The sequence below is a fragment of the Lathyrus oleraceus genome, chromosome 3 (genome assembly GCF_024323335.1).
Source record: "Lathyrus oleraceus cultivar Zhongwan6 chromosome 3, CAAS_Psat_ZW6_1.0, whole genome shotgun sequence".
Classification (NCBI taxonomy): domain Eukaryota; kingdom Viridiplantae; phylum Streptophyta; class Magnoliopsida; order Fabales; family Fabaceae; genus Lathyrus; species Lathyrus oleraceus.
In genome coordinates this window covers 403,345,557-403,357,606 of record NC_066581.1, presented here as the reverse complement: position 1 = coordinate 403,357,606, position 12,050 = coordinate 403,345,557, and the positions used below count along the sequence as shown (strand labels likewise).

At 41.7% G+C, this 12,050-nt stretch overlaps 1 non-coding gene across 1 annotated transcript; it reads right to left on the bottom strand.

Annotated features, from left to right (window-relative positions):
• Positions 1-11,578: 11,578 nt before the first annotated feature.
• On the bottom strand, positions 11,579-11,685 carry LOC127133680 (small nucleolar RNA R71). The gene has a single exon (XR_007807631.1). It is a non-coding gene; the product is annotated as a small nucleolar RNA R71 (small nucleolar RNA).
• Positions 11,686-12,050: the final 365 nt, after the last annotated feature.

The following is a 12,050-nucleotide window of genomic DNA, read 5'->3' as shown; positions in this document are numbered from 1 at the left end:
ACATCAGAATCCGTTCGGATTCGGGGTCAGGCCCCTCCTCCGGGATCGGTCACTCTCAATCTTTCGATTGGAGCACCTCGAGATGTCCTCATCAGGGAACTCAAACTTCCTCGGTTGATAATCCTCCACGGGTTGCTGGGCGATGTAATCAGACAATACACCCTTTGATTGCTTTTTGAGAGTATATCGAATATCGCATTCAATCAAAATCATTGGCCCTTTCGCAACCCGTCCGGTCATTGCTGGCTCTTCAGATATGTACTTGATCAGATCCATCTCGAAATCCACAAAGTGGTATGAATCAGCATATACTGTCTCAGTCGGCGAGCAGCCTATGCCAAAGTACAGCAAGTTTTCTCGAACAGTGAATGTATTGTTTCACAGTCGGTAAACTTTTTGCTAAGGTAAATTGCATGCTCTTTTCGACAAGACGCGTCATGCTGACCCAATACACCTCGTAAACCCCTCGAAGGCTGTCAAGTACAGATTAACAGTCTCTCTCCACATGAGGCAACAGAATCGGAGGTTCCTGCAACTTATTCTTTTATTTTTCAATGCCCCTTGGCAATCATTATTTCACTTGACCGTTTGATCTTTTTTTTTTCAACCTCTTGAATATATGTTCGCACGTGGCTGTTAGATGAGATGTGAACCATGACAGGTAGTTCAATCTGTCTAATAGACCACGAACCGCTCTTTTTCTTTCTCGGTTCAGGCGTTTCTCTCTTTTTTTTTTTTTTTTTTTTTTTTTTTTTTTTTTTTTACAGCAGGATGAACCTCGATTCCCCCTTTTACAATAAACCCCCAGCAGCTTACCGGACCGCACTCTGATAGTGCCCTTACTCGAATTCAACCTCAGTTTGAATTGTCCCAACTGGTCAAACGACTTGCCCCGGTCTGCCAGATGCCCCTCTCCTGTTTGGGACTTTGCTATCATGTCATAGCATAGCATTCAACTTCATGATAAATCATATCATGAAACAAAGTCACCATGGCTCTCTGATACAGGCACTGGCGTTCTGCTTCTCTAGAGGACAGTCTTCTCTCCATGGTAGCTTGTGTACCACGACACCGGTATCCGACCCTGGCATATCTTGACACGACCAGGCGAAGGCATCCACATGCTCTTTCAACAAGGCTACCATTCTGCTTTCGACTCGCCTCTGAAGCGGCCTCAATTTTTCTCTTCCTGACCTCGGCGGTGCTTGGAACAACAACTTTGCATCGCTCCTCGTGCGACTGAATCACCTTCTCCTCTTGTTTCAACAACCTGGCTAATCCCAGCAGATCACAATCTTCTTCGTCTTCTTCTTCAGCCTGATTGCTCGGATTGTCGAAGTCATATGAGATGTAACCAAATTGTTATCAACGAGATCCGGAGAACTATTTTTGAAGTTGGGACGAGACAAATCAAAAAATAAAATGAAAACAAACATTGCCATTTTTATTTGTTTTTAAACTGCAAAAATAAATGAAAAACAGGGAACACCGCTTTTTTGACTGAAAAACATCCATTTATTTATGATGCAGAAATGCAAATTTAAACATGAGGTGGCCCTTACAATGAACCATTACGTGTCGGGCAACACGTATGGCTTTCATGCAGATAAAATCAAACAGAAATCATTACTCTTCCGGACGAGTGTCAGTGATGATCTTGTTTAAGCCTTCCAGCTTCCTGGTACGCACGGCTTTATCCAACCATCAAACCTGCAGTTACTGTCATTCTCTTCCCCCATCACACAGACGTGATCCGAATCTTCAACAACTGCACTCACCATCGTCTGACCATGTGCCGGCATGGGATTGGCATTAACGTTTGGAGACGGTGCAAAGTTAATAGCCTTTGAATCCACCAGGTCTTGGACTACGTGCTTAAAAGCTTTGCAGTCCTCTACACTGTGCCCGGGAGCACCCGAGTGGAATTCATATTTGACATTTTCATCAAAATTGGCTGGCCTTTGATCAGGTCCCATAGGTGCCAAAGTCCTCAACTGTACCAGCCCCATATCTTTCAACTTTTTCAATAGGACAGAGTATGTCACAGGCGGCCTGTCAAAATGCCGATCACTCATCCTCCTCCTGACTGGATAGCCTACCCTCTGAGACCTCTGCTGAAATGGCTGACGCTGCTGTTGCTGTTGTGCAGGCTGATTGTCAGCAGGAATAGTTACCGCAGCGGTGTGCTGGAAGTAACGATCCCTACTGGGTCCTCTCTGAGCGTAGACCGCACTGGTATTACCCTCATTCTTGCGCTGACCGTTCCCGAATGGCTTCTTCGACCCTGATGACGAAGCATTACCTTGTATCTTCCCCATTTTCAGCCAACTTTCGATTCTCTCCCCAGCCACCACAATGTCTGCAAAGTTGGTTACCGGACAGCCCACCATTCTTTCAGCAAAAACCCCTTGCAGGGTACCCATGAAGAGATCAGACATCTCTCTGTCCACTAACGGAGGTTGAACTCTGGCGGCCAACTCCCTCCATCTTTGGGCATATTCTTTAAACCCCTCGTTATTTTTCTGAGACATACCCTGCAGCTGGGTACGACTCGGGGCCATATCAGCATTGAATTGATACTGTTTAAAGAATGCATCTCCCAGATCCTGCCAGCTCTTGATGTCAGCAGATTTCAACTTGGTGTACCACTCCAAGGATCCTCCAGACAGACTGTCCTGGAAGAAGTACATCCACAGTTTTTGATCCATCGTGTAGGCAGAGATCTTGCGAACGAAAGCCTGAAGGTGAGTTTCCGGGCAAGAACTCCCATTGTACTTGTCAAATGCGGGCGCCTTGAATTTTTGTGGGATCACAATCCCCTCAACCAACCCCATATTCGCCATGTTGATCATCCCCGGAGTGGCATAACTTTCCAGCACTTTAATCTTCTCAGCCAGCAGCTGGATCTCCTTGTTCTGAGGCGGGACCCCATATTGACCCAAGGGCTCATTATGCATGGAAAACTGATCTGCTTCCCTATCTTCCTCCCTATCCTCATCGAAGCCATAGAATGGAGGCACAAAATTATCCTTCAGATTCTGCCCCGGTTGGCCACCAGCACCAGTATTATTCACCACACCAATGGTTGCTCTTTTTTCACCGTCTCTGGATCCACCAAGCCCCTGGTTAGAGACACCATCCAGATTAACAACACTGTTAGCAGCTGAAGCCCGCTCGAGCTTTTCGACCTTATCAGCCAGAGCTTTCTGACCAACTGCAAAACCCTGCATGATGTTGATCAGCTCAGTCATCTTGTCCTTCAGCTCGAGGATATCTGTGTTTGGGAGATCCATTAGTCTAGGAGTATTGCGCCTGGTGAAGTATCTGTGAGGTCGGGTTGAGTGCAAAGGTACAGTTCTGCGAGCACGAGCAATGATTCCTGCAAAACAGCAAACAGGTTAATATGCATGAATGCAACGTCTATCCATACGAGGAAGCTTCTGTCTTTCGATCCTGGTTTCATCGAGACAGATAAAATTTCGACAATAACATTCTGGCATCAGGATGTCTCTCAACCAGATTCTCAATCAATAATACTCCCCATATGGCTAGATGTGGGTTTAGTGCAGATGAATGCAAAATGAGAATGATGCAGATGAATGAATGCAATGCATTGCCATCCTCCAAGTCATCTGATCATCTGTTGCTCTGAAACCTGGTCTCTGAGCTGATCATAACCATCTGAGGAAACAAATAACCACCAATCCGACTCACGGGTTCCGAAATAAACGGAAGAAAGATACACCATCGTCATCACCAGTCTCTGAGCAGACATACCACCATCATCTGAATCGGCCCGGGGAATCCTGAAATAAACGGATCCCCACTGATAAATATCTCGGCCCGGGGAATCCTGAAATAAACGGATCCCCGCTGATAAATAACACGGACAACACTCCGGCGTCACGGCAATAAATGGCCATAAATCCGACTTATAAATATGACTCTGATCCACGGAACAAAAAGTCACCATCTGAGTCACCATCTGAACATGCATCTGAAAGAATCACCCTCCCCTCACAGGTAAATTCTAATCAGGTCATCCTAAGGCGGATAATAGTCTCGACAATCGGGCGGAGATACTCAATGGGTTTGCCCTTTCGGGTGTGCCATTGTAGCTCCCTTAAGATCGTCTAAACCAAAGATCCGGGAAATGATCGGTCACCGAAGTCAATAGCCCAAAAGAGATAATCCAACCTAAGCGGAATAACTCCACCCGGCAGGACTCTCTCAAATGAACCTCGTCCGGCTGTGGTGACATGTCTCCGCATCATGTCGTACAACATGTGAAGAAACATGAGACCACGCTAATCCTAGGTGTGCACTCAGGCCTGGGTATTGGGCCTCACTCAGAACACCCACCCCAAAACAGAGGAACCACCTGCACAGAGGACGGCAACAACATGATAGTATGATGCATGCAAATATTAATGCAAATATAGATACACACTGGTTAGAATAATAAATGCAATAAATCACACAACAAGCAACCTAAACTAATCCTAGAACGCTAGGAGAGACCCGCTTAGGGACGATGGACCAGCATAGGTCTACATCGTAGTCCCCAGCAGAGTCGCCAGCTGTCGCATCCTGCGAAAAATCAACCGGCGAGCTAAAAATAAAACACACACAGAGCCGCCACTGCGCGTTATTTATCCCAAGATAGGGAAAGGAAACGCTCAGAGAAACCTGGAAAGGAAATGGTCTTGCGACCAAAGAGACAGGGTAAGGGAGTCGGTTACGCAAGGGGAAGGTATTAGCACCCCTCACGTCCGTCGTACTCGACGGGATCCACGTCCTAGAATAAAGAATAAGTTGCTAAACATCACACACACACACAGGGAACGCAGGTGGGGTTAGGAGAAACGGGCTCGATAAGGTATCGCACCTTATGCCTACATATCTTATCTGCTACAAGAATCAGAGCCACTGTAGTTCGGCTTACGCACGCCAAACAACACAAAACATACAAACAAGCAAGGGTGGCAAACATGGAGCCCGACAACCACCGGATGGAATTACGTCGGCATCCGAACCAAAACACACTCAAAAGGGCAAACGTGGAGCCCGACAGCCAATCACTGGGCTTACGTCGGCATCCGAACCCAAACATACAATCAGATAACAAACAAACACACGCAAAAAAAGAAAAAAGTTGCCCGGAGTGGTCTCGCACGACCCCCTGCCTACATACCTTGTCTGGAACAAGGATCAGGGCGATGTAGTTCCCCTGAAAGGGACCGAATTGCTAACCAGAAACCGGGGAAAGACACACTACTAGGGAGCTGGACTCGAGCCTAGTGTTGTCATGCATCGTTACCCTAAGTTCGGTTTTCTATCCTACTTGCATAAGCAAGCCTATCCTAACCAGGAAAGAAGCCAGCACACAAGCATACAAAATAATTCAAGCATACATCAAACGAGAACAAGCATCTCAAACAGATATCCACAGAGCACACACTATAGCCAAACAAGAGGCTCACACAATAGGTTTGACTGCCGAAGCGAGTCGTCTGTACGGGCTGGGTTTGCTCTTAACCTTGCCATTACGAGGCTAAGGTGAAGCAGATGAGAGGTGAAGTGAGGATCAGACCTCACAGCTCTTATCCCTAACCAGGGAGAGCTTCTGACAAATGAGCATGGGTCCAGAATGGGGGAACCCTTCTATACTCAGAGACTCTGACACAATGTGCACTGCACAAGATCTTGGGCTTGTGATCTCAATGCTACAACCATGTAATGGGAGCAAGGAGAAGACTCAACTGAATAGTGGGGGATAGATTGCTTATCCCTACCTTCCACCAATTGCCTTGATTAAGGACTTTACCTGCTTAGGCACAAAATTAAACAATCACAATCATCGCCTCTTAAGGAGGACTTCAGACATTTATTTGCCCGGCCCGGTAACAGCCGGGTCTCCAGACTACATGAAGTTAGGAAGACCTACCTCAATGCAAGTTGCTTAAGCAAAGCAAAGCAAAAGTTCACAAGGAACTGAGCAACTAGAGTACCTGGAAACAGTCAAACACAGTTAGTACTCAGACAGACAAAACTAAACAGCAAAAGTTTAATCAGTTAATCTATACAGATCAATGCACAACAAAGCAAGTTCAAAGCTCAATCCCAAACTTCACAACCTACAAAACAATGTTATGTTAGTGTACAAACATCAAACAACATCAATTGCATTTAACTTGATTCATTCTCCATGCGCATTATGCTTTTGATCCTGAAAAATCAAGCAAATATTAGCAACTAGACCACTAGGCTAAGCCTAGGGTCCAAAGGCAAGAAAAATTCCTAAACAGCAAGGTATTCACCAACCAAAGTCAAATTAATGTCAAACAAGAGCAAACACCATTAGTCTCATGTTTATATCATTCATCATGCTCATGTTATGCACAAAACAATCCAAACTAGTTCAAATGAAGCACCAAACATGCAAACAGAACTATTGCATTCAAATCCACATCAAAACAACTTCAAAAATTCTCAAATAAATTACACCTAAACAGGACCTAATCCAGGTATGGCACACCAAATTTCAGCTTAATTGGGCAAATGAAACCATGTCAATGAAAATCAACAAAAACAGACACAATTATAGGCTCCAAATCACAACATCAACACATACATCCACTTCAAAAATTCATAACTCAATGAAAACAAAAAGAAATGGATAAGACCAAAACAGGGATGTCACACAATGTGTCTATTACAAGCATGCCAAATTTCATGATTATCCAATACCATATGAGCATTTCACATCAAAATTACAAACATGTACCACATGGACTTGCATATTTGACCAACAGAGATGAAAAATCACAATCAATTTGAAAATGCAATCTAAAATTCCACAAAAATTCATACAACATCTCAACATGTTAATGATTCACCATGCAAAATTTCACATTATTCTACCAAACCTAGGTCACACAATTAAATCCAGCAAATTGACATAAAGAGGTGTGACACAAATTGTCACACCTAAGTTCCAAAATTCATAACTCAATGATCAGGCATCAAAAACTCATGAAATTTACATGTAAACAAACATCAACCAGTCCACAATTACCACAAAACATTTCAAGAATTTATTTAACACTATGAGCATTTCATGAACCAAATGGTAAAATGTATCAATTTTGAGCACATGTGAAACAAACCTAGGTCAAATAATATTTCTACCATGCACAACTTTGACCAATAGGTCAAAAATATTCTAGAGTCAACAACAAAGTCAACACAACAATTTCCATATTTTTCTGATTTTTCTACAATTTTTATGAATTTTTTAAGGTGTTAATGATTTTTTAGAATTAATCAAATTAATTGAAATTCACAATGGCAGTATGGTAAATAAACCGCGCGGGGGAGGGAAACACGGCATTTTGAAATTTTGAACAGAATTTTGGATCAAACTCCATATTTGCCCAGAAAACTCGTCTCCTTCATACAACCACTCAAGAACACTCAAATTTCAAAACATCACCAAAATACACATGCGAGTAACCGTTCGAACCGTCTCCCCAAGCACAATCCGAATATCAACTCAATTTGTCCTAATTGTTTCTCTATTTCCTGAATCGAGCAACCTAGGGTTTTGGATCATAACTTCAAATCAAGATTTCGTGCATTACAGTACATCATTCACAAAACTAAGACTATCACTGTAATCTACATGAAACAAACTACACAAAGCATACAACAATTCATAGAATCGCGACGGTCGAGTTTTGAAGTACCTGCTATGGCAGTAGTGTTCTTGGCGTTTTTTGCACGATCCAGCTCCAAACAGATGTGGTGCAAGCTAGTGGAAAGGAGATTTGAAGCTTTGATTCACTCGATCTTGCTCCTATTGCTTGAATTCACGATTCACCATGGAAGGAGCTTGAAGATGCAGTCGAGATTGGCACGGTTTTGGAGGTTCTTGAGCACAAACAGATGAAGCCTATGCTAATGCAAGATCAATGCAACAAGAACTTTGCAAATTGATCAAAGATTCATGAAGTTTTGTGAGTTTTGGTTTTGGAGTGTTCTTGAATGAGTTGAGAGAATTTTGATGATTTTGATCTTGATTTGTGATGAATGAATTTTTTTGTTATGTTTAGAGAGTGATTAAGAATATATATGTGAGCTTAAACCATGATTAATCATATCATTAACCAAAATGCAATTGTTAAGTGAAATGGTTAACTTTCAAAGTGAGGGCAAAAGTGGAATTTCATAGGACAGCTCAATGCCACCTGTTTGACAGCTCACACACCTTCCAAATGCCATGTGTGAGCTGTTGAAACTTGTCTCACTCTCATTGGTTGTGTAATTTGCAAAATCACCATGTGGATGGTTTATGTTCAATTTTGCCATTTCATTTTTCAAACCAATTCTCAAATTACAAGGCCTATGCATGAAGTGATGATTCCAACAAATTTAAAATGCCATTCATGAGGTGTTGCAAAAAGTTCCATCCCAAAATTCCAATTATTTCACAAGTTGGACCATTTTGCCCCTAGTCCAATTTAACTGTCCAGTTGAAAATTGACTTTTTGCATTGACCACTTTTGGAAAAATCCAATTATGCACCATGAAAGTACATGTCAAATGGAGTTTGTGCATATAAAGAACTTGCAATTTGGACAAAGCATGTGGAAATTATGGCCTCCTGATTATGGGTCATTTTTGAATTTCACTGAGCCATAACTTTCCAACCATGCATGGGATTTTCAACTTCTTGGACTTTTTGGAAAGGTGAGAACAAGATCTACAACTTCCATGTTGAACAAATTTTCATTTGAAGCTTCCTTGGACACTTTATTTTGAGGTCAAAAACTTTCCATTTTTGGAAACTTCAATTACAAGTCACTTTCTATTTTTGGCAGTTTTTGTCCTGACTTGATTTCCTTCATTTTTAAGCTTTGAGATGTCATTTAACACTTGTTCCAACATGAATGAAATGTATCCAACTCATTTCCACCTCCAAATCCATCAGATCATGTACAGTTGACCACAATTGACTTTTCAACTGACAGATGAATTTGGCAATGCATAGATCAAATTAAGCCCCAATCTCCAACTGAAATGGCTCAAGGGTGAAACCCTAGCCTCAATAAGCACAATATAATCATAGAATGAACCCCATAACCATCATAAACCTCATCTCCTGATCATGCCCTGATTGGCCCAATGCAACTGATTAGGGTTGACCAGTGGTCAAAACCCTAATCTCAAAGAATCTTCCTCAATCTTCTGATGACATCCAATCATGATGACGACGATGTATCATTGCAATCAAGATGAAGACCACCATCCATTGAGAATCACAAAACCCTAATTCACAGCCCAATCCTCAGATGGCTAATGATCAATCAATAAACCCTAGGCTTACACTTTGACTTCCTCATCTCCTGATCAAGACTTGAGAAGATAGCTTGCACAATGTAACCACATGATATGCAATATGCAATGCCTAATGACCTAAAATGATATGCAATATGTTAAGCTTAGTCCCAAGAGAGGAGGGCAAATTTTGAGGTGTTACACCATAGACCCTGCCATGACGTGTCCAAGCTCAACTTCCACGTTCCCCACTACTTCCACTAAGGCGCCTCATTCTGTGCTTGTGGCGAGCGCCATGGCCTTGTGGCGGGCGCCACAAGAGGAAAGTTTTTCCTTCCCATTTTTAAGTTGAAGGGCATCCTTGTCATTTCCATCTTTTTACTTGCTTATAAATAGAAACTCGAAATCACGTTTACAATCATCCAAACTTAGAGCAGAGGCAAACTCAGAGCAACTTTGTTTCACTTAGGCATATATTCAGTATTTTAAAGTGGTAATCGCTTCGCATTGGAGTGTTACCACAATTGTGTAATCGAGTCTGTGATAGAGTCTGTAATCAAGTTTGGAGCACTTTGGAAGGAAGTTAATCTTGCCGTCATTTTCATTTCCGCTTTGCAATTTACTCAACCCTCCGATTGGAGCAGGTTTTTATTACTTGTCTTTATCTTATTTAATTTCCCGCACTCGCCTTTACTTTTATTTATTTCCTCGCACTCGCCTTTACTTTTATTTATTTCCTCGCACTCGCTTTACTTTCATTTATTTCTCGCACTCGCTTTAAATTATTTATTTCCTCGCACTCACTTTAAATTATTTATTTCCCGCACTCGCACTACTTTTATTTACTTTCCGCACTCGCACTACTTTTATTTATCTTAATGCACTTTTACTTTACCATGTCTAGCTAAATTTATAAGGTTAGAATGTAAGGATCATAATTGAACCGATAATCCATACAATTGTTTGTAGAAACACTTAAGGGCTATTTTAACTTTCAGATTAAGTTTTCCCGCACTTCAATTCCGTTGGGTAAGATCGAAAGCCGTCCAACGTCTTTTTAAACTTAATTGTTTTTAACTATTTCAAAAACAGCGAAAGCGCTTTGTTTAGTTCATTAGGAGATTTTAACATTAAGAAGAAAAGAGATTTTAAAACTATTTTAGGACGCGTTTATAAGTTTAGAGTCTGGTTCGTAAGAACCTCTTTTGGTTAAGAAATCCAGGTTATAATACTTTTCGACTTAGTCAAGATACTATATTTCTTAAAAATAGGTTTACTACTCTAACGCAATGCGCGCCTTTTTATAAGTGACAATAAGAGGGTTTGATTAGGGAGTACAACTCGGTTCTGAATACGCGAAAGCGACAGTTCCTGTTAAATTAGTTCTTTTCGAAGTAGGAAACACTGCCCATAAGTAGCTCTACTAGCAAGTACTTGGATTATTAATTGATTACGTGAATTATATTCGACCATGTCTTTATTAATTAAATTTATTTCAATACTTTACTTTTCATTGCACACTCCAAAAAACACCTATTTCGATTGCCTTTGATAAGCACCATAACAATAGATAACGATAGATTGACACTTGATCTTTGTGGATTCGACAATCTTTTATATTACTCTGACGCGTTCGTATACTTGCGAAACACCGCATCAAGTTTTTGGCGCCGTTGCCGGGGACCAATTTCGTCAAATTTCATTTTCCTGTTGTTATATCGTTTAGACTTAGGCTATTTCCCGCCGGTCAATGCGAAGAACTCGTAGCACCGGAAGTTTAAGCTTAGTATACCCTCTGGCGGAACCTGAACGTTACGCTCGCGCCCGTTTATTCTTTCATAGAATTAAGAGAGCTATGGCCGAAGATCAAAACCAAAGACCTCTTAAGGATTTCGCTCAACCATCTAATGAAGAACCTATTTCTAGTATAGTAAACCCAACCATCCCAGCTAATAATTTTGAACTTAAACCATCCCTGTTGCAACTAGTGCAACAGAGATAATTCGCAGGTCTCGCTACTGAGAACCCAAACCAACATTTAAAAATATTTCTTCAATTAGCAGACACTTTTAAAACCAATGGAGCTTCTCCTAAGGCAATACGTTTAAGATTATTTCCTTTTTCTCTCAGAGATAAAGCCCTATCATGGTTAGATTCCCTTCCACCCAATTCCATTACGACTTGGGATAACCTTAGAAGAGTTTTTCTTGCTAGATATTTTCCCCCGAGTAAGACCGCCGTTCTTCGAAACCATATAACTAGATTTACCCAAAACCAAGGAGAATTGCTGTTCGAAGCTTAGGAGAGATATAAAGAGTTGTTACGAGCATGCCCACATCATGGTTTAGAAAATTGGTTAATCATTCAAACCTTCTATAATGGACTTCACTATAACACAAAGATGACCATCGACGCTGCCACAGGCGGTGCTCTGATGAACAAACCTTATCCTGAAGCTAGTGCCCTCATTGAAGATATGGCTCAAAACCATCAATCATGGGGAGTCGAACGAGCGACAGTTCAGAAGAAGGAAGCCCAAGGAGGAGTGCATGAACTAAGCTCTATAGACATGATGCAAGCTAAAATGGACGCATTAGCCCTCAAAGTCGAACATATGTGCATAAACTCGAATACTGTAGCCGCAGTTTCATCGGATTGTGAGATATGTGGAACCAAAGGACACCAATCAGCAGAATGCAGTCTATTAAACG